The 23,497-nt window shown below is 44.1% G+C and overlaps 1 protein-coding gene across 1 annotated transcript in view; it reads right to left on the reverse strand.

The window, feature by feature from the left end:
- Window positions 1-17,766, reverse strand: part of LOC141085327 (sialic acid-binding Ig-like lectin 13) — a 186,398-nt gene extending 168,632 nt beyond the window's left edge. The window contains exon 1 of the mRNA XM_073570612.1: window positions 17,630-17,766. The gene's annotated coding sequence lies outside the window, so the exon portion shown is untranslated. The remainder of the gene's footprint in view (window positions 1-17,629) is intronic.
- Between the last annotated feature and the right edge of the window lie 5,731 nt (window positions 17,767-23,497).

The raw sequence follows: 23,497 nt of genomic DNA on the forward strand, positions 1-23,497 counted from the left end.
ACCAAACTGCATGTTGCTGATGCTATTGTCAGCAGCGTTCTTGGCTAAAAGTGGTCCCATGGCTGCAGCATCTCCAGATTTGTCTCCCAACAAGCACATTCGGGATGTCATTTGCGGGTGATTACAAAGGAAGCTACTGTTAGGCTGGCGGAACGCACCAAATAATAAAGATGATAATGAGGTGCATTCGCAGCCTGGGGTCCACCGTGCAGAGATGTAGAAATGCTGCTCGGTAATGGCGGAGGCTATATGGCAAATAATAAACAAACACACACAGGTTAGCGTCACCCTGTGTGTACAGGAGCGAGTTCAGTTGATTCACAGAACCACGGTGCCGCACAATGTAAATGCCGAAGCCTGTTAAGCTCACAGGGCTCGGCCGGATGTGCGCTAGCATGCAGACACAGGACTCTGACCCAAGGACATGGGGTTAGAGTCCCTCTAGTCCACTTGCTTTCGGCGCCGCTGCAGCAGAGCCAGCAAGAGACAAACAGAGTAAAAACGCACAAGTGTGCACTGCACCACTCTGGCGGAAGCCACTAACCACCCAGACTAAGGAGGAAAGCGCTAGACCTGCGCACAGGGCCGCGCTGGCGGATGCAGGCACTAGGTGCCTTGTGCTGGATGGCCCAATATGGCGCTGAGAGAGGTGCTGTGACTTGGAAGCACTGAGGCTCTAGGCTTAGCCACTACAAGCCACTGACTCAAACTAATATTACCCTACAACATGCGTATCAAAGGGAGGGGTTTCATAATGAGTCATTCACCAGTTTCATGCATCCATCATCAAACACACACAAGCTATAATAACTAACATGTGACCTCCGACCTCCAATGAAAGGTCATCCCACGGGCATGCTCAGTAGGGGAAAAGCAGGACTTAGGCCCAGGAGCATCTGCTTGCTGCTGACTCATGCATGATAAAATAGCAGAGCCAGGAGGAGCAACCAGACGCCTAGCATTAGCCTGGGCAAGGCGCTGGGACCAAAGTCTCTGCTGAGCAGCCTCCTCTCCAGCTGGAGAGGAATGGGAGACCGCAGAAGGCAAGGCCCGAGTTCCCTACTGTGCAGAGGCAGGAACCCGACGCCTACCATTACCCCCCCAGGCCCCCCTCCCCCTGAGCCTCGCTACGCTCAAAGGCCGCAATTAGTGGAGCGTGGATGTTCTCCACTGGCTCCCAGGTTCGATCCTCTGGTCCATGACCGCTCCAATCCATCAGATAATACTTTTTTCAACATACCACCTTGCAGCCCACAATGATGTTTACCTCAAACTCATCTGAGGACAAGCTTGATGTCCCGGCAGATGACTCGGAGAACAGGGACATGTGAATGGGCTTAAGGAGGGAAACGTGTAAGGTATCAGTGATACCCAGGCATGGGGGAAGGGCCTGCCGGTAGACTACAGGGTTGACCTGTTCGAGGACCTTGAAAGGACCAATGTAGCGAGGTGCGAACTTAGTGGACTCGACCCGCAGCCTGATGTTATGGGCGGAGAGCCACACTAGGTCGCCAGGGGAGAAGGTCAGAGTGGGGTGCCGGTGTGCATCGGCAGAGACCCTCATTCTCTCCTTGGAGGCCCGGATGGCAACCTGAGTGTGGTCCCAAATGTCACGTGCCTCCACCGCCCTGTCTGCAACCCTAGAATTGGTGGAAGACACAGGCATGAGAACAGGGATGCGATGATGCTGGCCCTAATTGAGGAGGAATGGGGTCTGACCGGTGGAATCGGCCAAAGCGTTGTTCAACGCAACCTCCGCCCATGGTAGCAGGGATGCCCAGTCATCCTGCCTTGCCAAGACAAAGTGTCGTAGGTATGTGACCATGGTCTGGTTGGCCTCTCTACCAACCCGTTTGTCTCGGGATGATAGGCCAAGGAGAGATTCAGCTCAATGCTGAGCAGACTACAGAGTTCTGTCCAGAACCGAGACGCAAACTGGGGACCCCGGTCACTGACTACCTTATCTGGCATACCATGAAGGTGAAAGATATGCTTAATGAATAGCGCTGCCAGGCACCGTGCAGAAGGTAACTTCGAGAGAGGCACCAGATGCACCATTTTGGAGAAATGGTCGGTGACAACCCAGATAACCTGCTGCCCCTGGACTTGGGCAGACCCACCACGAAGTCCATGCCGACCATCTCCCAGGGCCTGTCCACCACCAACAGGGGGTAAAGTAGCCTAGTGGGTCATTGCCGGGGAGACCTGTTCTGGGTGAAGGAGACGCATGCCCGAATGTAGTCGCTGACATCCTGGGCCATATGTGGCCACCAGTACGTTCTTGCCAGGAGCTCAGTTGTCCGCTTCGTCCCGAAGTGTCCACCTACCCTGGACGCGTGAGCCCAAGAGAGGACCTCCGTTCACAGACGGGCAGGGACAAAAGTCTTGCCTGGAGGCACCGACTCTAGGGCAACTGGAGCTACGGTCCTCAGGCTCTCAGATGGGACGATCAGCCGAGGCTCTGTCTCCTCCTCCTTTAATGACACTACGGAGCGAGAGAGAGCATCGGCCCGGACGTTCTTCTCATCGGACAGAAAATGAAGGGTGAAGTGGAACCGGGAGAAGAAAAGCGACCATCTGGCCTGGCGAGAATTTAGCCGCTGGGACGTCTGCAGGTACACCAGGTAAGTGTGGTCGGTAGATACCTGGAAGGGGAACCAGGCCCCCTCCAGGAGATGTCTCCACTCCAAGAAGGCCAAGTTTATTGCCAGCAACTCTCTGTCCCCAATGGAATAGTTCCTCTACGCCGCCGAAAAGGTCTTGGAGAAAAAGACGCAGGGTTGCTTCCAACCTTGAGCGTCCTTCTGGAAGAGGACCGCTCCAGCACCGACGGAAGAGGCATCCACCTCCAAGATAAAATGTTTGTCCACATCGGGACGATGTAGAATGGGAGTCCTGGCAAAATGAGTTTGATGGAGGAGAAGGCCTTGGAGACCTGTTCCGCCCACACCTTGGGATTGGCTCCCTTCTTGCTGAGGGTGACCAAAGGAGCCACCAAGGTGGAGAAGTGGGGAATGAACTGGCGATGGTAATTTACAAAACCCAAAAAGCGCTGCACCGCTTTAAGGGAATAGGGTTCTTGCCAGTCCATTAACGCCTGCAATTTGGCAGGATCCATAGCCAAACCCTGGGCAGAGATGATATAGCCCAGGCAAGGCAAGGACTCCTGCTCAAACAGGCACTTTTCCAACTTGGCGTAGAGGGAGTTAGCTCATAAGCGAGCAAAGACTTTGCCAACCTCTCTCCGGTGGGAGTCCATATCTGGAGAGAAGATGAGGATGTCATCCAGACAGGGTCGGCCCAAGAGATTGCGGCGCCCTAGGTGAAACTATTTTGTTGCGCCCCTACTATTCTTGGCAGTAGATGAAAACTTGGGATATAAATTTAGGAGCAAAATAAACCACAACAACAATGATTAATTAACTCTCTCCTAACTCTTTAATCTTCTGAGAAGTTGTATAGGACAAATATATACAAAGTAATCAATAACACAAAACAAAAACGACCATAGGTAATTAAAATTTTTGTTTCCTTGCCTTTTTTTGAAAAGGATGACACTAAGTCACCGAGATTAATTTGTTTAGCAACTTCAGATTCTATCAAAATTGTTGCCAACCCAACCAACCTCTCTTGCGTCATATTTGCTCTTAAATATGTACACTTTTCTTTCCATCCCTAAAACTTTTTGCCTTTTGAAAAGATTTTTTATAATTTTTTCTATTTTTTCTCTGACGCCCCCTTTGGGTCGGCGCCCTAGGCGGCCGCCTAGTTCGCCTATACGTTCGGGCCGGCCCTGCATCCAGATAGACAACCACCGAGGTGGAGAGCATATCCCGAAAGATATCATTGACAAAGTCCTGGAAGATGGCCGGCGCATTACAAAGACCAAAGGGCATGACCAGATACTCATAATGGCCATCTCTGGTGTTAAATGCCGTCCTCCATTCGTCCCCCTCACGATGCATATGAGGTTATAGCTCCCCCCCCGCAGATATAATTTGGTGAAAACTCTCACTCCTCGTAATCTATCGAACAGTTCCGATATCAGGGGCAGAGGATACTTGTTCTTAATGGTGATGGCATTAAGACCCCTGTAATCAATGCAGGGACACAGTTGTCTATTCATCTTCTGGACGAAGAAGAGTCCCGCCCCCGCTGGTGACACTGACTTCCTAATGAATCCTCTTACCAGATTCTCCCTGATGTATTGAGACATGGCCTCTGTCTCCGGGAGAGATAAAGGGTAGACTCGAACCCGGGGAGGCTCAGCACCCAGCAAGAGGTCAATAGGACAGTCATAGGGGCGATGCGGTGGAAGGGTTTCCGCCGCCTTTTTGGAGAACACATCTGCATACTGTCGATAGTGTTTGGGGAGTGAGGAAAGATCTGCGGGGACCTCGGTGGAGGCCACCTGAACGCACTCCCTCAGACATCTACACTCACATGATTTTCTCCAACCAAGAATCTTCCCCGAGGACCACTCTATATGGTGGGAATGACACTGCAACCAGGGGACCCCTAGAAGGACCTGGTCGATACCCTTGGGCATGACAAGGAGGGATATCGTCTCCTGATGAAATGGAGACACCCAGAGTAACAATGGGGCAGTCTGGTGGGTAATCTGTGAGGGCAGAGTTGTGCTGTTCACCACTCTGACGATGACTGGCTTAGATATCATAACCATGGGTATTGCATGCCGTTGAACAAAGGCAGACAATATAAAATTGCCCTCCGCTCCTGAATCCACGCAAACCTCCACCGCCAGAGTGGAAGAACCAAACTCAAGTGTCCCCTTAAAGGACAGCTTGGAGGAAAACACAGCTGATTATAGTGAGCCGCCTCCTACGGTCACTAGGCGCGAGTGTTTCCCCAGCCGCTGTGGGCACCAGTTGGCTAGGTGACCGGACTGCTGGCAAACATGACAGATCACAAGAACTTGAGCAGACCGGGGCCTGGATCCCTCACGGGAAGCCCCCTGATGCTCGGACGCCCAATTGGGAGATTCCAAAGGTTTAGCAAAACTGGGTGCCAACTTAAACCTCTGCCTACACTGGGGCCGCTTCAACCTTCTCTTGGCAATGCGAAGATCTATATGGGTAATAAGCTCCTCCATTGTGGCGGGAATCTCTCTGGTGGCCAGGGCATCCTTCACATGGTCAGCCAAACCTCACCAGAATGCCGGAATGAGGACCTTATCTGGCCACTCCAACTCAGAGGCCAGTATCTGGAACAGGATAGCGAAGTGGCTGACGATGGACGAGCCCTGAGACAATGCCAGCAGCCGTAGCGCAGTGTCATGGGTGACTCGTGGTCCCAGGAAGTGCGAGGCAGAGCGCCCAAGAACTGCGAGGCACTCTGCACCACATGATCACCACGCACCCACAGCGGTGTGGCCCACTCCAAAGCCCTGCTCGACAAGAGGGAAATAATAAATCCCACCTTTGCCGCTCGGGGGGGAATCGTGCAGCCAGCAGCTCCAGCTGTATAGTGCACTGGCTCACGAAACCCCTACAAGAAGCACTATCGCCCGAGAACTTCTCGGGCAGCGGGAGACTGAACAAAGTCGGGGCAAGAATGGCAGTGGACACACGGGAGACAGCCTCCGTGGTTGCCTGAACAGCGACAGCGGTAAGATCCACAGCTGAGGTTGAGTGCTTGAAAGCAACCAACCTGCCCTCCAGCTGCTGGATGCACCTGTGGAGTCGCTGCTCGTCCGCCAATACTAGCCAGACCCTGGCGCTAGTATAACGTTAGGCTGGCGGAATGCAACAAATAATAAAGATGATAGTGAGGTGCGTTCGCAGCCTGGGGTCCACCGTGCAGAGATGTAGAAATGCTGCTCGGTAATGGTGGAGGTTATATGGCAAATAATAAATGAACACATGTGGGTTAGCATCACCCAGTGTGTACAGGAGCGAGTTCAGTTGATTCTCAGAAATGAGGTGCCACACAATGTAAATGCCGAAGCCTGTTAAGCTCACAGGGCTCGGCCGGATGTGCGCTAGTATACAGACACAGGACTCTGCCCTAAGGACACGGGGTTAGAGTCCCTCTAGTCCACTAGCTTTCGGCGCTGCTGCAGCAAAGCCAACAAGAGACAATCAGAGTAAAAACGCACTGGTATGCACTGCACCTCTGGAAGCGGCCATGCGACTCTTTTATAGCGGCGTCCTTCCGGGACCTTCCCAGTGGGACAATCCGAGCAGGAACGGGACCTGCGCATGTGACCTCCGACCTCCAATGAGAGGTCGTCCCACGGGCATGCTCAGTAGGGGAAAAGCAGGACTTAGTCCCAGGAGCGTCTGCTTGCTGCTGACTCACGCATGATGCAATAGCAGAGCCAGGAAGAGCAACCAGATGCCTAGCATTAGCATGGGCAAGGTGCTGGGACTGACTTCTCTGCTGAGCAGCCTCCTCTCTTGCTGGAGAGGAATGGGAGACCGCAGAAGGCAAGGCTCAAGTTTCCTCCTGTGCAGAGGGAGGAACCTGACACCTATCAGCTACCAGCAGCAAATCACGATGATCACGAGGCTCATACTAGAGACTGAATAAATCGAGATGTTTCAAAAATGTTGTTTCGATTACTAGAAGATCAGTAACATGTCTGTTCATCAGGTGATTTCAGTAACTCCATGACTTTTCCATCTTGCAATTTCAATGTTGAGCAGTGTGTATAACAAATATTCATTACATACACTACCGTTCAAAAGTTTAGGGTCACTTTGAAATTTCCTTATTTTTGAAAGAAAAGCACAGTTTTTTCCAATGAAGCTAACGTTAAATGATTCAGAAATACACTCTATACATTGTTAATGTGGTATATGACTATTGTAGCTGCAAACGTCTGGTCTGTAATGGAATATCTTCATAGGTGTATAGAGGCCCATTTCCAACAACCATCACTCCAGTGTTTTTATGGTACTTTGTGTTTGCTAACTGTGTAAGAAGGCTAATGGATTGTTAGAATACCCTTGAAAACCCTTGTGCAAGTTTGTTAGCACAGCTGAAAACAGTTTGACTGATTAGAGAAGCTATAAACCTGACCGTTCATTGAGCTAGTTGAGAATCTGGAGCATTACATTTGTTGGTTCCATTAAACTCTCAAAATGGCCAGAAAAAAAGAACTTTCATGTGAAACTTGACAGTCTATTCTTGTCCTTAGAAATGAAGGCTATTCCATGCGAGAAATTGCCAAGAAACTGAAGATTTCCTACACCGGTGTGTACTACTCCCTTCAGAGAAGAGCACAAACAGGCTCTAACCAGAGTAGAAAGAGAAGTGGGAGGCCCCGCTGCACAACTGAGCAACAAGACAAGTACATTAGAGTTTGTAGTTTGAGAAATCGATGCCTCACAGGTCCTAAACTGGCAGCTTCATTAAATAGTACATGTAAAATGCCAGTGTCAACATCTACAGTGAAGAGGCGACTCCGGGATGCTGGCCTTCAGGGCAGAGTGGCAAAGAAAAAGCCATATCTGAGACTAGCTAATAAATGGAAAAGATTAATATAGGCAAAAGAACACAGACACTGGCAATAGGAAGATTGGAAAAAAGTGTTATGGACAGACGAATCCAAGTTTGAGGTGTTTGGATCACACAGAAGAACATTTGTGAGACGCAGAACAACGGAAAAGATGCTGGAAGAGTGCCTGACGCCATCTGTCAAGCATGGTGGAGGTAATGTGATGGTCTGGGGTTGCTTTGGTGCTGGTAAAGTGGGATATTTGTACAAGGTAAAAGGGATTTTGAATAAGGAAGGCTATCACTCCATTTTGCAATGTCATGCCATACCCTGTGGACAGCGCTTGATTGGAGCCAATTTCATCCTACAACAGGACAATGACCCAAAGCACACCTCCAAAGTATGCAAGAACTATTTAGGGAAGAAGCAGGCAGCTGATATTCTATCTGTAATGGAATGGCCAGTGCACTCACCAGATCTCAACCCCATTGAGCTGTTGTGTGAGCAGTTTGACTGTATGGTATGCAAAAAGTGCCCATCAAGCCAAACCAACTTGTTAGAGGGTCTTCTGGAAGCATGGGGAGAAAGTTCTCCAGATTACCTCAGCAAATTAACTGCTAGAATGCCAAAGGTTTGCAATGCTGTAATTGCTGCAAAGGGAGCATTCTTTGACGAAAGCAAAGTTTGAAGGAGAAAATTATTATTTCAAAATTTTTTTGAACCTTGCCAATGTCTGGACTAGATTTTAAATTCATTTGGCAACTCATTTGATTAATAAAAGTATGAGCTTTCATGGAAAACACAAAATTGTCTGGGTGACCCCAAACTTTTGAACTGTAGTGTACATATCATATGTGCCCATCTCAAGAAAGCATATAATATTCTAAATTGCTCGCACAGTCCAAACATTTAGTGCAAAATAACAAATGTTCTTTATTCCTCTTTAACCCTTTTTGGACATGTGGCATAACAGTACACCCATGTTTAATGCGTGCTCCGGCGCTGAGCCCACACCTTTCCGAGCACATGACAGCTGATCTATACAGCTGACATAAGCCCGCAACAACCACGGGTGGAATTGCGATTCACCCACGGTTATTAACTTGCTAAATGCCGTTGTCAATCTCCCCATAGGTGACCCCGTCACATGATCGTGGGTTACCGATGGGTCGGCATGACAACCAGAGATCTGCAGAAGACTTCTTTAGTTGTCATTGCCAGATTGCTATGAGCACCGCCCCGTTGTCGGCACTCATAACAAGTGAGGATTTCTGTGTGTAGCAGTGGCGATCAAAGTATTGCAGCTCCTAGTCTCCCATGGAAACAATTGAAGCATGCAAAAAGTAAAAAAAAAAAATGTTTTTTTAAATTTAAAAAAAAATAAAAATATAAACAATATAAAAGTTCAAATCACCCCCCTTTCGCCCCATTCAAAATAAAGCAATAAAAATATTTTAAAAAAATACACGTTTGGTATCGCTGAGTTCAGAATCGCCTGATCTATCAATGTAAAAAGATAATTAACCCGATTGCTAAACGGCGTACCGAGAATAAAATTCAAAACCCCAGAATTTCGTTTTTTTGGTCACAGTTACATAGCAATAAAATGCAATAACGGGCAATTAAAAGATCGTATCTACATGAAAATTGTATCAATTAAAATGTCAGCTCGGAGAGTCAAAAATAAGCCCTCACCAAGCCTCAGAGCACGAAAAATGGAGACGCTACTGGTCTCATAAAATAGCACCTTTTTTAACAAATTTGGGATTTTTTTCACCACTTAAATAAAAAAAAAATCTATACATGTTTGGTATCTATGAACTCATAATGGTCTGAAGAATCATAATGGCAGGTCAGTTTTAGCATTTAGTGAACATGGTAAAAAAAAAAAAACCCTTGTGGATTTGCACTTTTTTTGCAATTTCCTCGTATTTGGAATTTTTTTCAGTTTTCCAGTACATGATTTGTTAAAATCAATAGTGTTGTTTAAAATTACAACTCATCCCGCAAAAACAAGCCCTCACATAGCCATATTTACTGAAAAATTAAAAAGTTATAGCTCTGTGATGCAGGGGAGCAAAAACGGAAATTTAAAAACTGAAATGCCCCTTGACGTTAAGGGATTAACCTATTTGGCAACTTTTTAAGTACAAAAAGTTGCATGTTCTGCTAATATTATGCAAAAAAGTGCTTTAAAATACCACATGCATAAAATTACTCTACAGGTGTAGTGGAGTACATTTTCACCAAATTTTTAGACGCAGAAAATGATAAATCAGATGAAAAAAAGAACAAAAAATAAATAAAAACAGACAAATGCGTCAAAACATTCACTTTATAAAAGGTGCAAGTGGAAAGATACTGTAAATATGAAGCAAATATAAATGGCACAAAACACTAAAAACAGCAAAAAAAAAAAAGGCACGGGTGATACATTTGGTGCAAAATACAAGATAGAAAAAGAAAAACTTTGAAAAAAATGCAACTGATAAATCGGGACAAGTGTCTTTTTCAGGTTAAATGTAAGCGTTCATTGTTAGTTGATTGATAAAAGCCATGCGTTTCTAAGGATGTGTCCATTTTCAGTGCCCGAAATTCGTACTAAAATTACAATGGTGTTTGGCACTGCTTTGTACTGATCCAATGCAAAAACACTTAAAGGTTAACTAAACTTTTGCAGAGGTGTGTAATTTTTGTCCCTTCAATTCTCTGCAGATTGGTGGGAGTCCAGGTCACAAGTACACAACTGCATGCTCAACAGCACACTGAAAAGTGCACTGCTCACGATACAAGATGTGATTTTTAACCCCTTAAGCCCCAAGGGTGGTTTGGACGTTCATGACCGGGCCAATTTTTACAATTCTGACCACTGTCCCTTTATGAGGTAATAACTCTGAAACGCTTCCATGGATCCCGGTGATTCTGACAAAGTTTTCTCGTGACATATTGTACTTCATGATAGTGGTCAAATTTAATTCATATAACTTGCATTTATTTGTGAAAAAAACAGAAATTTAGCAAAAATTTTGAAAATTTTGCAATTTACCAACTTTGAATTTTTATGCCCTTAAATCACAGAGATACGGCACAAAAAAAACTTGATAAGTAACATTTCCCACATGTTTACTTTACATCAGCACAATTTTGGAACCAAAATTTTTTTGTCAGGACGTTATAAGGGTTAAAAATTGACCAGCGATTTCTCATTTTTGCAACACCATTTTATTTTTACGGACCACATCACATTTGAAGCCACTTTGAGGGGTCTATATCACAGAAAATACCCAAAAGTGACACCATTCTAAAAACTGCACCCCTTAATGTGCTCAAAACCACATTCAAGAAGTTTATTAACCCTTTAGGTGCGTCACAGGAATTTTTTGAATATTTAAAAAAAAATGAACATTTAACTTTTTTTCACAAAAATAATACTTCAGGTTCAATTTTTTTATTTTACCAAGGGTAACAGGAGAAATTGGACTGCAAAAGTTATTGTGCAATTTGTCCTGAGTACGCTGATACCTGATATGTGGGGGGGAACCACTGTTTCGGCGCATGGCAGAGCTCAGAAGGGAAGGAGCGCCGTTTGACTTTTTCAATGCAAAATTGGCTGGATTTCAGATTGGACGCCATGTCGTGTTTGGAGAGCCCCTGATGTACCTAAACAGTGGAAACCCCCCACAAGTGACCCCATTTTGGAAACTAGACCCCCCCAAGGAACTTATCTAGATATGTGGTGAGAACTTTGAACCCACAAGGGCTACACAGAAGTTTATAACGTACAGCGGTACAATTAAAAAATCATATTTTTTCCACAAAAATGATCTTTTCACCCACAATTTTTATTTTCCCAAGGGTAACAGGACCCTAAACGTTATTGTGCAATTTGTCCTGAGTATGCTGATACTCCATATGTGGGTGTAAATGACTATTTGGGCGCATGGCAGAGCTCGGAAGGGAAGCAGCGCCATTTGACGTTTTTGGCTGGAATTGAGATCGGACACCATGTCGCGATTGGAAAACCCCTGATGTACTAAAACAGTGGAAACACCCCACAAATGACACCATTTGTGGCTGTGGATTCATCCCCTCTTACCTGGGATGGAATTTGTTTTATGTCTGAAGTTTTTTCTATGAAAGTGGGTTCCACTCATGTGGAAAATTTAAGTTGTTTCATTATGAATAATCTGCCTGCAGGACTGATATTGGGAATGCCCTGGTTGCAATGCCGCAATCCTCTTATTGATTGGGTGAAGGGGGAGATCACCCGATGGGGATGTAATGATAATGGTCTGTGTTGTAACCCGCTTCCTTTTGTCAATCCGATAAAATCTGTGTCTGTGTCATCTGTCGGTCTGGAGGGTATTCCGGAGTACCTGAGAGACTTTGAAGATGTGTTTTCTGAAAGCGATGCTGAGGCGCTCCCACCACATAGACCATATTATTGTGCTATCGATTTAGTACCTGGAGCCAAATTACCCAAGGCTCGTTTGTTTAATTTGTCCGGGCCTGAGCGCCAAGCTATGAAAGAGTACATCAAAGAAAGCCTTCGCAAGGGGCATATTCGGCCCTCGGTCTCACCCGTGGCAGCGGGGTTTTTCTTTGTAAAGAAAAAAGATGATGGGTTGCGACCGTGCCTCGACTTTCGGGAACTGAACAAAATTACTGATAAGAACACGTACCCTCTCCCGTTGATTCCTGATCTATGCAATCAACTCACGGGGGCCAAATGGTTTTCTAAGCTCAATCTACGAGGGGCTTATAACCTTATAAGGATCCGGGAGGGGGACGAATGGAAAACAGCGTTCCTGACAACTGAGGGGCTGTTTGAAAACCTGGTTATGCCCATCGGCCTCACTAACGCTCCTGCTGTTTTTCAGAACTTTATTAATGTTGTTTTTTCTGACTTGATTGGACGTTCTGTAGTCATTTACCTGGATGACATCTTGATTTACTCTGAAGACAGTCAGTCACACTTAATCCATCTACGTACGGTTCTAATGAGACTCCGGGAGAACCATTTGTATGCTAAGCTGGAGAAGTGCTAATTTTTTATGCAAGAACTATCTTTTCTGGGTGTAATTGTATCCGGGGAGGGATTACGCATGGATCCAGGGAAGGTTCAGGCCATTACAGATTGGGTGCAGCCTCATGACTTGAAGGGGTTGCAGCGATTTCTGGGCTTCGCTAATTATTATAGGAAGTTCATTAAAGGGTTCTCGCAGGTGGTTAAACCCTTGATGGACCTCACTCTTAAAGGGGTAGATGTAAAAGATTGGTCCATGGCCGCAAAAAATTCCTTCCTTACACTAAAGAAGTGTTTTACTACAGCCCCTGTGTTGGTTCAACCCGATTCATCAAGACCTTTTATCATCGAGGTCGACGCTTCGGAGGTGGGGGTGGGGGCAGTATTGTCTCAGGGCCCCCCTACCCTGACTAACCTCAAACGCTGTGCCTTTTTCTCTAAGAAGTTCTCTTCGGCCAAGAGAAACTATGATGTCGGTAACAGGGAATTGTTAGCAGTTAAATTGGCCTTCGAAGAATGGAGGCATTTTTTGGAGGGGGCCGCTCATCTCATTATGGTCATCACTGATCATAAAAACCTGGCCTATATCGAGTCTGCTAAGAGGTTGACCCCCAGACAGGCTCAGTGGGCACTTTTCTTTTCTCGATTTCATTTTAACATCACGTTCCGACCAGGGTATAAAAATGTAAAGGCGGATGCCTTATCCCGAAGTTTTGATTCTGTGTCCCCTCCAGAACCACCTTCCTCCATTCTTCAACCGGGAGTGGTTGTAGCCGAAATCTCCTCTGAGCTACAGAGAGAGATTCTGGAAGCACAAGCGCCCAGGAATAAACCCCTAGCTAAATTCTTTGTACCCAAACAATTCCGTCTCACATGCCTTCAAGAATTTCATGATTCTGTGTTAAGTGCACACCCCGGTATTGCAGCTACCCGGGGGGCAGTAGCTAGGGTTTTTTGGTGGCCCTCTATGGGTACTGATATAAAAAGGTTTGTGAATACTTGTGGGGTGTGCGCTCGCTCTAAAAGCTCTCAGGTCCGGCCGGCTGGGGAATTGGTGCCTTTGCCAATTCCGGATAAACCATGGACACACCTGTCCATGGACTTTATCACTAATCTTCCATCTTCCAAGGGCAACTCAGTGGTATAGAAGGTGGTTGATAGATTTTCTAAGCATGCCCACTTTGTGCCATTACAGCCTCACGTACACTGATGAAGGTCATAGACCGAAACGTCTGTATGTATGTACTGTACTTTATTAAAATCAATCACTTTTCTGCATCAGAATCCACAAGTGTGTGCCAAGTTTTTGTATATCACGAGTCACGGATTGGGATCCTACTTGAGCACCACAAAATATTACAGGGTTGTGCCAACGGTTTTATCCTATTACCTGCATTACCATCTGCTGAAACCTTGGCCCGCTTGTTTATACAGCACATTGTTCGGTTGCATGGAGTGCCTGTGAACGTGGTGTCGGACAGGGGTGTGCAATTTGTGGCCAGGTTTTAAAGAGCGTTTTGTATGAAGTTGGGGGTCACGTTGTCATTCTCCTCTGCCTATCACCTGGAATCCAACGGACAGACTGAACGCACCAACCAGTCATTGGAGCAGATTCTGAGATGCCTGGCCTCCTCCAGACAGGAGGACTGGTGTGAAGTATTACCCATGGCAGAATTTGCATTCAACTGTCTGATTAATCAATCTACCGGAAAGTCTCCCTTTCAGGTCAATTATGGGTTTGTTCCGCAGTTTGGGGAATTTCCCATATGGATTCGGATTGCCCTGGTGCCGAGGGGATGGTACAACAGTTAAAAACCCTCTGGAAGGAGGTGCAGGGGAACATCTCCAAAGCTCAGAAGAAGTTCAAACATTTTGCGGACAGGAGGAGGGGGGTGGTTCCTGCTTTAACAGTGGGGGAAAAAGTCTGGTTGTCCACCTGTAACATCAACCTTAAAATACCCTCTATGAAGTTGGGCCCCAAATTTATTGGCCCATACAAGATTGTAGAGGTGATAAACCCGGTGGCATACAGATTACAGTTGCACACCTCCTTCGAAATCTCTAACGTCTTCCACAGGTCCCTATTAAAACCTGTGGGAACAGTTAGAGAAGATCCCTCATCCGTGGCTCCACCAGTGTTGCTAGAGGGTCAACTGTAGTACGAGGTAGGGCGCATCGTTGATTCACAGTGGGTGCGCCAGAGACTTCAGTACCTTATTCATTGGAAGGGAAATTCCGTTGAGGATCGGTCATGGGTTCCGGCCAGTTCGTTGCATGCTGATCGACTGGTGTAGGCTTTTCATGCCAGATACCCTGAGAAACCTGGGGGTCCATTGGCCCTCCCATTAAGAGGGGGGTACTGTCATGGTTAGGACATGGTTAATGTCCTGTTCTCACAGGGTTAACTTTTGCCGGCCTCTCTTTGGATCTGGGAGGAGTATTTATACTCACTCCAGACTAGGATTCCTTGTCAGCTATACTGTTATTCTGGCTGTGTGTCTGACCCCCCTGGTGTGCGTGGATACTGCATTGCTTGTTTGATTCCCGTGTATGAGCCGGTCTGTCCCCTCACTCTGAACTCTGTCTCTCGTTTTGGTACTATTGTCTTCTCCGGTTCGACCTCCTGGCTTGGCTATTGTTACTCCATTACAGTTTGCTCCTATTGTACCGTCCATTGCCCGTTCTGGTTTTCTGATCTATTGCTACGTCCTGACTATTTGCTCTGTCTAACCCTTTGGTACTGTCCTGCTATCTCGTGCTTTGACCCGGCTTGATCTGGTTTACTTCCCTGTCTATGCCCCTTGGTAACTTGTCCCGTAGTTACCTTTCTAGGAGTTTCCCTGCAGCTCCTAGTTCTGTGGAGCTTAGGTCACGCCCCCAGCAGTCACCTGCTTCAGGTCCTGATAGTCTGAAGCACGCATCGTCACTGCTGCTGTCCCGCTCCACAGGTATCTTTGAGCACTGTTTTTGTACTCAGGACACACGCACTGGCTCAGTGAGCAAGTGCAGTGTGGTGTTCCTGACACTATTTTTCTAATCTACAAATGATGTAAAAATTAGTCTTCATGTATTGTAATCTACAAATTATATAAATGATAGTCTTCAGATTTAGCGATAAGAAAGCAAAAATTAGTTAAATAACTGAACAGAAAAAAATTTAAAGTGTTACAATTCCTCCTATCAGTGTGTATGGACACAGTGAATGACAGTTCTGCCGTTCAATCGGATGTTGGTGCATGCTGAGGCGTCAGTATCTTGAGTGACAGTTTGGCCATCCAAACAAGACCAAGGTGTGCCGAGGCTTCACCTATGTGTCTCCTGTTCAGAATACTTACCTGGCTTTTTAACCAGCTATCTGTCTTAGATTGCTGCCAATTGTCGCTTTGCCAATGAAGTTTGTGCTTATTCTGTGCTCATTGTCTGGTATTCTAGTCTTTGCTGCTTGAGCTTGGATTTGCTTTGACATCCGTTTGCCTAGCCCTTTTGTCATTATCTACTACCTTCTTGAAAGTCTGATTTTGGACTGCTACTGACTATCCCTTTGTCTCACCCTTCAGTCTCATGGCTTTTGACCACGGATCTCTTGACTACTCAGCCTTACGGCTTGTTCTAGCATCATATAAAGCACTTAAAATCGTATTTATTAAAAAAATGTGCCTAGTCATGAACAGGGAAAATGAACTAGTAATGCACTGTATAAAAAAAGGTTTGATCCATGGTGGCTCAGCACACTTCACTCTTTTCCACCAAGACTGGAGGTGGGCTAAACAGGAATTTTATGTAATGTCATTTGTCTCAGTTGAGCATTTTTTCTCATTCATGTTAGCAATTGGTGGAATTCCCAGAATCGGGACCTCAATGATCAAAACTTCTCACAACTTCATATAATAGTGCAGTTGTGCTGTAAGGAATTATAGTGAGGAACTCTCAAGTTCAACTTCTCATATTAAATAAAATCCTCAAATGAATGTTATGGGTTGTGCGGAGAGTGGTAACTTGGAAAAGAAAAACACATTGTAAACTTAATTGATACATGATATGTTGAAACAGATGATTGCTGGGGAGTTTTACTGGTTGGACCTGTCTAATTAGGCTGCACGGCTGAATAGGCTGTACAGCTTTAGGCTGTGTGCACACGTTGCGGATTTTGATGCGTTTCTGCAGCGTTTTTTGGCACACAAAATTGCATCAAATCGCAGTGTAGTATAGTATCAATGATAGTCAATGGGAATTTGAGAATTGCTGTGCACATGCTGCGGAAAAACCTGTGCGGATTCGTAGCGTTTTTATTTCCGCGTCATGTCAATTCTTTGTGCGGAAACGCAACGTTTCTGCACCCTTTTACTATACATTGAGTAAGGCAAATCCACACATCAAAAAATGCATAACAATCCACAACAAATCCGCAAGTAATCCGCAAGCGTTTTGGCCTGCGTTTTCTGCCAAGAGATGCTGATTCTGCGTGGGAAATTCCGCAGGCCAATCCGCAACGTGTGCACATACCCTTAATGTTATAAGGAGCTGATATCAATCTATTTAAAGTGCTCCTGAATGGGAGATTTCCTTTAGGCTAAAGTAATCGCTGCCCAGTATTATCTAAAATCTAACCAAACATTATATCCCCAAAAAATATTAGTGTTTTCGGGAATTCAGTGCATGAAGAACAAAGACGGAGCTGTCCAAATGAGACTTAGAAAAAAATGTGAAGAAACAAAACATGAAAAAATCATTTCTAAAGCAGGTGACACATAAAATGCTTCAAAAGCATGTGATAAAAAAAGTAAATGCTTGGGAATTTCATGTTATAAGGAGCATGAGTCACTACAGTAAATCAAAAGTTACTGAGCACAGTAAACATAATAATAATAATAAATTTTATTTCTATAGCGCCGACATATTCCGCAGCACTTTACATTTCAGAGGGGATTTGTACAGACTATAGACATTACAGCATAACAATAATCACATAGATCATAACAGATACCAAGAGGAATGAGGGCCGCAAGCTTACAATCTATGAGGAAAAAGTTAGACACGAAAGGTGGGTGGTAACAATTGCCCTGATTGTATGGACCAGCCGTAATACATAACGTCCAACAACCCAGATAATACATAATGTCCAACAACTCAGATCTCATTACCTGTATATCTCCTGAATCCTACAATCCATTTAGGTCCGTATATCGTTGGGCTGTATTGTTATGCTTCCTCCTAGTTCTCTCAGTAACACTTTAAAAAAAATTTTTTTTGCTCCGATTACATTATGACCTGACAGTTCATGCTGATGTATAAAAGCAGAAGTTCCAAGTCTAAGTGTGATGCTCATCACATAAGTTTGCATGTCAGTATCTTCACTCCTGACTCTTCCTCATCTTAACCCAGCTAGTCACTATTATAGAAGTTACATTCTTGCATATACAGTAGCTGGCAGTATCATAGTAATAATATTCTTGTATACAGGGAGGCAGTATAGTAGTTATATTCTTGTACATAGGGACAGTATTATAGTAGTTATATTCTTGTACATAGGGGGCAGTATTATAGTAGGTATATTGTTGTACATAGGGGCAGTATTATAGTAATTATATTCTTGTACATAGGGGGCAATATTATAGTAGTTATATTCTTGCACATAGGGGGCAGTATTATAGTAGTTATATTCTTGTACATATGAGCAGTATTATAGTAGTTATATTCTTGTACATAGGGGCAGTATTATAGTAGTTATATTCTTGTACATAGGGACAGTATTATAGTAGTTATATTCTTGTACATAGGGGCAGTTTATAGTAGTTATATTCTTGTACATAGAGGGCAGTATTATAGTAGGTATATTGTTGTACATAGGGGCAGTATTATAGTAATTATATTCTTGTACATAGGGGGCAATATTATAGTAGTTATATTCTTGCACATAGGGGGCAGTATTATAGTAGTTATATTCTTGTACATATGAGCAGTATTATAGTAGTTATATTCTTGTACATAGGGGCAGTATTATAGTAGTTATATTCTTGCACATAGGGACAGTATTATAGTAGTTATATTCTTGTACATAGGGGCAGTATTATAGTAGTTATATTCTTGTACATAGGAGCAGTATTATAGTAGTTATATTCTTGTACATAGGAGCAGTATTATAGTAGTTATATTCCTGTACTTAGGGGCAGTATTATAGCAGTTATATTCTTGTACATAGGGGCAGTATTATAGCAGTTATATTCTTGTACATGGGAGCAGTATTATAGTAGTTATATTCTTGTACATAGGGTAGTTTTTTTAGTAGTTATGTTCTTGTACATAGTGTCAGTATTATAGTAGCTATATTGTACATAGAGGGCAGTATTATAGTACACTGCGTGCAGAATTATTAGGCAAGTTGTATTTGAGAGGATTCTTTTTATTATTGAACAACAACTATGTTCTCAATCAACCCAAAAGACTAATAAATATCAAAGCTTAATATTTTTGGAAGTTGGAGTGGGTTTTTTTTAGATTTGGCTATCTTAGGAGGATATCTGTTTTTTCAGGTAACTATTACAGTGCAGAATTATTCAGCAACTTAATAAAAACCAAATATATACCCATCTCACTGGTTTATTTTCACCAGGTAAACCAATATAACAACATAAAATTTAGAAATAAACATTTCTGACATTCAAAAAAAAAAAAAAAAATCAGTGACCAATATAGCCACCTTTCTTTACGATGACACTCACCTTCCTTCCATCCATAGATTCTGTCAGTTTCTTGATCTGTTTACGATCAACATTGCTTGCCGCAGCCACCACAGCCTCCAGATACTGTTCGGAGAGGTGTACTGTTTTCACTCCCTGTAGATCTAACATTTTATGAGGGACCACAGGTTCTTTATGGGGTTCAGATCAGGTGAACAAGGGGGCCATGTCATTATTTTTTCTTCTTTTAGACCTTTACTGGCCAGCCACGCTGTGGAGTATTTGGATGCATGTGATGGAGCATTGTCCTGCATGAAAATCATGTTTTTCTTGGACGACACCGACTTCTTCCTGTACCACTGCTTGAAGAAGGTGTCTTCCAGAAACTAGCAGTAGATCTGGAAGTTGAGCTTCACTCCATCCCGAAAAGGTCCCACAAGTTCATCTCTGATGATACCAGCCCATACCAGTACCCCACCTCCACCTTGCTGGCGTCTGAGTCGGAGTGGAGCTCTCTGGCTTTACTGATCCAGCCTCTGGCCCATCCATCTGGCCTATCAAGAGTCACTCTCATTTCATCAGTCCATAAAACCTTAGAAAAATCAGTCTGAAGATATTTCTTGGCCCAGTCTTGACGTTTTATCTTATGTTTCTTGTTCAAAGGTAGTCGTTTTTCAGCCTTCCTTACCTTGGCCATGTCCCTGAGTATGTCACACCTTGTGTTTTTTGATACTCCAGTAACGTTGCAGCTCTGAAATATGGCAAAACTGGTGGAAAATGGCATCTTGGCAGCTTCACGCTTGATTTTCCTCAATTGATGGGCAGTTATTTTGCGCCTTTTTTTAATAAACACGCTTCTTGCGACCCTGTTGGCTATTTACCATGAAATGCTTGAATGTTCGGTGATCACGCTTCAAAAGTTTGGCAATTTCAAGACTGCTGCATCCCTCTACAAGACATCTCACAATTTTTGACTTTTCAGAGTCCGTCAAATCTTTCTTCAGATCCATTTTGCCAAAGGAAAGGAAGTTGCCTAATAATTAAGCACACCTTATAAAGGGTGTTGATGTCATTAGACCACACCCCTCCTCATTACAGAGATGCAAATCACCTGATATACATAATTGGCAGTTGGCTTTCAAGCCTATACAGCTTGCTGTAGGACAACATGTATAAAAAGGATGATGTGATCAAAATACTCATTTGCCTAAGGGTATGTGCACACGCTGCAGATTCCGCTGCGATTCCGCAGCGGTTTTGGCCGCTGCGGACCCGCAGCAGTTTTAGCTGCGGTGTACAGTACCATTCAAATGAATGGTAAAAAAAAAACGCTGTATAGACGTTGCGGAAAAATCCGCGCGGATTTGCTGCGGTTTTGAAACCGCAGAAAGAATTGACATGTCAATTCTTTCTGCGGAATCCGCAGCGGGTTCCTATCTCCACCATTGTGGAGATGGTGAATCCGCAGGACCAAACCGCAGGCAAAACCGCAGATAATCCGCAGGTCTTTTGACCTGCGGTTTATCTGCGGTTTTTGCAAAATCCGTGCGGATTAATCCACAGTGGATTCCGCAGCGTCTGCACACACCCTAATAATTGTGCACACAGTGTAGTTATATTCTTGTACATAGGGGCAGTATTATAGCAGTTATATTCTTGTACATAGGGGGCAGTATTATAGTAGTTATAGTCTTGTACATAGGGGCAGTATTGTAGTTATATTCTTGTACATAGGGGCAGTATTATAGTAGTTATATTCTTGTACATAGGGGCAGTATTATAGTAGTTATATTCCTGTACATAAATGCAGTATTATAGTAGTTATATTCTTGTACATAGGGGCAGTATTATAGTAGTTATATTCTTGCACATAGGGGCAGTATTATAGTAGTTATATTCTTGTACATAGGAGCAGTATTATAGTAGTTATATTCCTGTACTTAGGGGCAGTATTATAGCAGTTATATTCTTGTACATAGGGGCAGTATTATAGCAGTTATATTCTTGTACATGGGAGCAGTATTATAGTAGTTATATTCTTGTACATAGGGTAGTTTTTTTAGTAGTTATGTTCTTGTACATAGTGTCAGTATTATAGTAGCTATATTGTACATAGAGGGCAGTATTATAGTACACTGCGTGCAGAATTATTAGGCAAGTTGTATTTGAGAGGATTCTTTTTATTATTGAACAACAACTATGTTCTCAATCAACCCAAAAGACTAATAAATATCAAAGCTTAATATTTTTGGAAGTTGGAGTGGGTTTTTTTTAGATTTGGCTATCTTAGGAGGATATCTGTTTTTTCAGGTAACTATTACAGTGCAGAATTATTCAGCAACTTAATAAAAACCAAATATATACCCATCTCACTGGTTTATTTTCACCAGGTAAACCAATATAACAACATAAAATTTAGAAATAAACATTTCTGACATTCAAAAACAAAAAAAAAAATCAGTGACCAATATAGCCACCTTTCTTTACGATGACACTCACCTTCCTTCCATCCATAGATTCTGTGAGTTTCTTGATCTGTTTACGATCAACATTGCGTGCCGCAGCCACCACAGCCTCCAGATACTGTTCGGAGAGGTGTACTGTTTTCACTCCCTGTAGATCTAACATTTTATGAGGGACCACAGGTTCTTTATGGGGTTCAGATCAGGTGAACAAGGGGGCCATGTCATTATTTTTTCTTCTTTTAGACCTTTACTGGCCAGCCACGCTGTGGAGTATTTGGATGCATGTGATGGAGCATTGTCCTGCATGAAAATCATGTTTTTCTTGGACGACACCGACTTCTTCCTGTACCACTGCTTGAAGAAGGTGTCTTCCAGAAACTAGCAGTAGATCTGGAAGTTGAGCTTCACTCCATCCCGAAAAGGTCCCACAAGTTCATCTCTGATGATACCAGCCCATACCAGTACCCCACCTCCACCTTGCTGGCGTCTGAGTCAGAGTGGAGCTCTCTGGCTTTACTGATCCAGCCTCTGGCCCATCCATCTGGCCCATCAAGAGTCACTCTCATTTCATCAGTCCATAAAACCTTAGAAAAATCAGTCTGAAGATATTTCTTGGCCCAGTCTTGACGTTTTATCTTATGTTTCTTGTTCAAAGGTAGTCGTTTTTCAGCCTTCCTTACCTTGGCCATGACCCTGAGTATGTCACACATTGTGTTTTTTGATACTCCAGTAACGTTGCAGCTCTGAAATATGGCAAAACTGGTGGAAAATGGCATCTTGGCAGCTTCACGCTTGATTTTCCTCAATTGATGGGCAGTTATTTTGCGCCTTTTTTTAATAAACACGCTTCTTGCGACCCTGTTGGCTATTTGCCATGAAATGTTTGAATGTTCGGTGATCACGCTTCAAAAGTTTGGCAATTTCAAGACTGCTGCATCCCTCTACAAGACATCTCACAATTTTTGACTTTTCAGAGTCCGTCAAATCTTTCTTCAGATCCATTTTGCCAAAGGAAAGGAAGTTGCCTAATAATTAAGCACACCTTATAAAGGGTGTTGATGTCATTAGACCACACCCCTCCTCATTACAGAGATGCAAATCACCTGCAAACCCTGTCTTATGAGGAAAGGTTGCAGGATTTGGGAATGTTTAGTTTGCAAAAGAGAAGACTGAGAGGAGACTTAATAGCTGTCTACAAATATCTAAAGGGCTGTCACATTGTAGAAGGATCAACTTTATTCTCATTTGCACAAGGAAAGACTAGAAGCAATGGGATGAAACTGAATGGGAAGAGACACAGATTAGATATTAGAAAAAACTTTTTGACAGTTAGAGTGATCAATGAGTGGAACAGGCTGCCACGAGAAGTGGTGAGTTCTCCTTCAATGGAAGTCTTCAAACAGAGGCTGGACAGACATCTGACTGGGATGATTTAGCGAATCCTGCTTTGAGCAGGGGGTTGGACCAGATGGCCCAGGAGGTCCCTTCCAACTCTACGATTCTATGATTCTATGATTCTATGATATACATAATTGGCAGTTGGCTTTCAAGCCTATACAGCTTGCTGTAGGACAACATGTATAAAAAGGATGATGTGATCAAAATACTCATTTGCCTAAGGGTATGTGCACACGCTGCAGATTCCGCTGCGATTCCGCAGCGGTTTTGGCCGCTGCGGACCCGCAGCAGTTTTAGCTGCGGTGTACAGTACCATTCAAATGAATGGTAAAAAAAAAACGCTGTGTAGACGTTGCGGAAAAATCCGCGCGGATTTGCTGCGGTTTTGAAACCGCAGAAAGAATTGACATGTCAATTCTTTCTGCGGAATCCGCAGCGGGTTCCTATCTCCACCATTGTGGAGATGGTG

The sequence above is a fragment of the Dendrobates tinctorius genome, unplaced genomic scaffold (genome assembly GCF_039654945.1).
Source record: "Dendrobates tinctorius isolate UK_male_01 unplaced genomic scaffold, ASM3965494v1 ptg000028l, whole genome shotgun sequence".
NCBI classification, from domain to species: Eukaryota; Metazoa; Chordata; class Amphibia; order Anura; family Dendrobatidae; genus Dendrobates; species Dendrobates tinctorius.